The 5392-nt window shown below is 42.8% G+C and overlaps 1 non-coding gene across 1 annotated transcript; it reads right to left on the reverse strand.

Moving 5' to 3' along the window:
• Nucleotides 1-215: 215 nt before the first annotated feature.
• LOC120268679 lies at nucleotides 216-323 on the reverse strand. The gene has a single exon (XR_005538985.1). It is a non-coding gene; the product is annotated as a small nucleolar RNA R71 (small nucleolar RNA).
• Nucleotides 324-5392: the final 5069 nt, after the last annotated feature.

Genomic DNA, 5392 nt, shown 5'->3' on the forward strand with positions numbered 1-5392 from the left:
CTAAAAGTGACACACATAGGATCTTTCTGAGGTGTGTGATATCAGAGTAAGATAAATGGGGTGATGGATGATGCCATCAAATTGAGAGCCTTCCCATTTTTCCAAAAAGGGAAAGCGAGAGTGGCTACAGCTCGCTACCTAGAGTGTCAATTACCATGTGGGAGGAGATGGTGGAAGCTTTTCTAACCCGTTATTTCCCTCCCAGAAAATCAGCAAAACTTAGGAATGAGATCTCATCCTTTGTTCGGGCTTGGAATCGTGTCTCTATTCGAGACATGGGAAAGGTTCAAGGATCTCCTGAGGAAGTGCTCGCAACACGGATTCCCGGAGTGGATGATTGTTCAAACCTTTTACAATGGTTTGAACCCGAGTACAAGGCAACTCTTGGATGCAGCAGCAGGAGGTACCTTAGGTAGCAAGACCCCCGATGAGGCCCGTCAGTTGATTTAATAAATGCGGTTAAACAACTACCAATGGAATGCTAGGAAGAAGAAAAAGGTGGCCGGTCTCCCTGAGATAGATGCGGTAACTTCATTGGCGGCCGAAGTTGAAAATTTGAGTAAGAAGTTAGATCTTCTAACTTCAAATAGAGTGGCGGCCGTGACTAATTGCATCAGGTGTGGTGGAGGACATGCTCCGTCTGATTGCCCAATCTCTATTTGTGATGTTTCTTCGGTGGAGAATGTTGATTTTGTAGGTAATGCATGAGACCTCAAGGAAACCCATATAGCATTACCTACAATCCGGGTTGGAAGAATCATCCCATTTCTCATAGAGTAATCAAAAGGTCCACAAAAGGCCATGGGGCCACCGGTTTCCAACAACAACAACAAGCCCTCGGTGGAAAAATAGGAGTCTCGTGGTTTGGAAACCCGATTGATCGACCTAGAGAAGCACTTGGCTAGATTTGTGCAATCTACAAATACTAGGTTTGAATCAGTTGAGGCTACACTTCACAACCACACCGCATCTTTGCATAACCTTGAAAATCAGAGTGGGTTAAATTGTGAAGTCTCTCCGAAAGATCACATGGAAGCTTGCCGAGCAATATAGAGACCAATCCTAGAGAGCACGTGAGGCGATCACACTGAGAAGTGGTCATGAGGTTGAAGGTAGGCTTCCGAGTGGGAAGCCAAAAGAACACGCACTCGAGGTTATTGAGGTGGAAGAGGGGACGAGCAAAGAGAAAGAGGTGGTACCCCCACCTTTCAAGCCAAGAATCCCTTTATCCCTCTAGATTGAAAAACTGACCAATGGATGAGCAGTTGATAAGTGCTTGTGTGATATGAATGCGAAGCATTCTTTCCTTATGTTGAGCATTACTTTTTCTGGGTGTTTTTACATTAATATGTGTGTTTTTATGTTACTTTTATGCAAGTATGGTTGTGAGGGTCGAGTATGAAGGAAATAGGCCAATGTGGATCATAATGCACCTATTTTTGGAGGAGATCCGGCTAAGGTTCAAACGCGAAGACATAGGATGATTGTGAGATGCTAGAGTGTGTGCCAACCTCCTCGCATTCGTGGAGCACAACATCCATTTGAGGGCACAAAGGCGCAGCCACACTCGAGTATTCCATCTTATGGCATATAAGAGCAGAGCACCACCAACATATATATCATTGAAGAAGTAAGATTCATGCCGATGGAACGTAGCAGTGCGCTCTATGCTACTCTCGATGAAAGTATGTAATTGGGAAATTATTCAGGGCAAGACTCTGAAAGGTAAGACTGAGCAAAGCACTTTAGTAGCCTGCCGAGAAATCTGAGAAGCAGAGAATCCACACGGGCTGTGGAAATTATCCACGCCCGTGTGGAAATTCCCTGACGAGCGCGTGCAGCGTCCCACTCCCGTGGGAGTTGCTGATTCGAGCCCTATTTAAAAGTCGATCTCAGCTTTCCGATTTTTGGTATTCTTTTCTCCATCTTTTCCCCAACTTGAGAGAGGGCTTCACTAGGGTTTTGAGGGGTATTGGCCAAGGTTTTAGAGAGGTTCTACTTCTCCGACATCGTCATTCCTGTGGAAGAAGGTTGGTATGGGAGCTTCCATCGAGGCGTATCCTATACGCGGACGAGGAATCCTTGGGACGATGAGTAGAGGGACTCTCTTCAAAACCATCGACACGATAATCGAAAGTGGTTTCTTTTATGGATTTATTGCTTTTTACATTCAATTTCTTTGATTGTACTTAGCTCCATGGAGAGCTAAACCCTCAGTGGGTACTTGGGTGATTGTGAACCTTCGGATGTATTCGTCTCTTTGAACTTTTTATTATGCTTTCAATAAATTGTTGTTTATTGTGAGTTCCAACCCTGAATGCTTGATTGTATGAACGTTTCCCTCAGAGTGACACTAGGGTTGAGAGTTCTTGTTGGTAACCTTGTGAGTGAGTGACACACCATGAGCGTTAGAAACAAAAGCTAGGTTGGAGAGGGTTGGCCGATGATGAGTCGAGGCTGCAGGGGCGTCCCTTTCCTCCGGCGATATAGATTCTACCTGCTCCTTAAGTTCTTTCTGCGACCATAATAGAGTGAATGGTCTAAGGGATGAACCTCACTGGGACATAGTTAGCGCGTGCAATGGAGTGAAACGTTGAGGGATCTTAGTATCTAGGGGCTTAATTGTGGCTAGGGACCTTCCACACGGACAAAAAGGGTTAGGTCTATAATTGGGAGAAGCAATTTATCACTTGGAATTCCTAGAGCTCACTGCAACTTTATTCGATTCGCGAGGTTGAGAGGTTATGTTAATCTCTCCTCCGGGACATAAATAGAGTTAAGCATAGTTGACCTTAGATTTGGGACTATGTATGTAAGGATTTCCACGACTCACCATTGCATTGATTAGGAAGTATAATAGAGAGTTCTTGCAATTGAAATAATTTTTCCTAGGTGAAGCATCATCCCAAGCACCCCATCTTTATCGATTGCCTTGTCTCCTCCTTACTTTTTGCTCTCTTACTTGTTAGTTTTTAATTGTTGAGAATTGAATCATTATCACACTTATCATTGTTGATACTCCACATAGCTAAGAATCGACTAAGTGTCTTTACTTCCTACTCCCTGTGGATTCAGAGCCCGCTCACTCGGGATTATTACTTCGACAAACCGTGCAGCTACGGGATATACGCAAGGGGCATGTCAAGTTTTTAGCGCCTTGGCGTGGAGCTAGAGCATTTTTAGGAGATACTTTACACTTTGTTTTCTTAGCTATTTCACCACACATTCTAATTCATATCTTCTTATTCTATCATTGCCCTAATTTTTCCTTATTTCTTTTTGTTGCGAAAATGATCAACATGTTTGAATCATTTTGCACACTATCATGATGATGGTTGAACACGAGAGCGTAGTTCAAGCAGGTTGCATGGAATGACAGTATCGTGTTGAGTCTTACCATGGACAATGTGCAACTCAACGACCATTAGAAGAATCGCTTGAAGAGTACATCGCCGTGATTCAAGGCAAAGCCGTGAATAGATAATGTGATAAAGTAGTTTGAGGAATCCACTTCAGGTCAATGAGTGACCGCTAGAGGAGAGTGTAGAAAAGAATCCTTGCTAGGTTTGATTCTTCCTATCAAGATCGAGGAGCAAGAAATCTTTTCGAGTTAGAGTTGCTATTACTTTCAAATTTGGAATTACGTGGAATGGACACATTGATATCCAAAGGTGCTATTGTAAAGAAATAGATTTCCGTGGAAAAGGGAAGAGAGTAGATCGTGAACATGAGGCGAATGATTTTTGAGGAGATTGGTAAATTGAAGGAGGGTAGCTTAAGACTCTTCCGTAACATTTGGAATATGCATTCCCTAATGGAGGACTCTAAACTCGTAATCGCGTGGCGTCGAACTTATCTGCAGAACAAAATGATAAGCTTGTTAGGATGTTGAAAAAGCACAAATCAGCCATCGCATGGAAGATCTCCGACATTAATGGTATAAATCCATCGTGCCTCCACTCATAAGATCCTATTGGAGGATGACTATAAATCTGTGCATCCAACCTCGGCAAAGATTGAATCCGAATATGAAGGAGGTTGTTAAAGGCGAGCTAATAAAAACTTTTGGATGCGGTGAATTATCTACCCCCATATCCGAGCAACAAGTGGGTGAGTCCGACCTCCGTTGTCCTGAGGAGGAATAACAGTGAGTGAGGAATGAAAAAGAATGAGTTAATCCCCACTAGGACGCTTACAGGTTGGCGAGTCTCGCATTGATTATAGAAGACTAAATGACATCACTGGAAAGATCACTTTCCTTTGCCATTCGATTGACCAAATGTTGGAGGCGACTAGCGGGGCATCATTTCTACCGCTTTCCTTGATGGCATGTCGGGATACTTTTCAAATTCCGATAGGGCCCGAGAAGGATCAGGAGAAAAACTACATTTACTTGCTCTTATGGAACCTTTGCTTATAGAAGAATGCCTTCGGTTGTGTAACGCTCCCCGCAACATTTCAAATACTGTATGAAGGCAATTTTTGATGACTTTCTTGAAGATATTATGGAAGTGTTCATTGATGATTTTTCAGTGTTCGGGGACTCTTTCGATGCTTGCTAAAACAATTTGGAAAGAGTATTTGTGAGATGTGAAGAGACAAATCTCATCCTTAACTGGGAGAAGTGTCATTTTATGGTACAAGAAGGCATTATCCTTGGACATAAGATTTCTAAGGCGGGTATGGAGGTGGATAAGGCGATGATTGTGATAATTGACAAGCTTCCACCACTTACGAATGTAAAAGGGATCCGCAGTTTCTTGGGTCATCATGTGTTTTTACAAAAGATTTATTAAGGACTTTTTCAAAAATCTCCCAACCGTTGACTCAAACTTCCGGGGAAGGATACCCCTTTTTGATTTTGGAAAGCTTATCTGTCTCAAATGCATTCCATGTATTGAAAGAGAAGTTTGTGCAAGCACCAATCCTAACAACGCCAAAGTGGGATGAGCCATTCGAAGTAATGTGTGATGCTAGTGATTATGCAGTGGGAGCGGTTTTGGGTCAGAGAAGAAATAAGCAATTTCAACTGATCTATTATGCTAGCAAGACTCTCACAAGTGCACAAGAGAATTACACCACTACTGAAAAGGAACTATTAGAAATAGTGTATGCTTTTGATAAATTCAGACCATATCTTATCCTATCTAATGTCACCGTGTTCACAGATCATTCTGCACTCCGCTATCTCATGAACAAGCGCGATGCGAGCCAAGATTGATCGGTGGATATTGTTGTTGCAAGAATTCGATACGAAAATCAAAGATTAAAAGAGGACAGAGAATGTGGTTGCTGATCATTTCTCGAGATTAGAGGGTTGTGAGGGGCAAGAACCGGGCAAGCTAAGGAAGTGAATGATTTCTTCCTTGAAGAACATCCGTATCGCGTATGT

The sequence above is a fragment of the Dioscorea cayenensis genome, chromosome 1, assembly GCF_009730915.1.
Source record: "Dioscorea cayenensis subsp. rotundata cultivar TDr96_F1 chromosome 1, TDr96_F1_v2_PseudoChromosome.rev07_lg8_w22 25.fasta, whole genome shotgun sequence".
Lineage (NCBI taxonomy): Eukaryota > Viridiplantae > Streptophyta > Magnoliopsida > Dioscoreales > Dioscoreaceae > Dioscorea > Dioscorea cayenensis.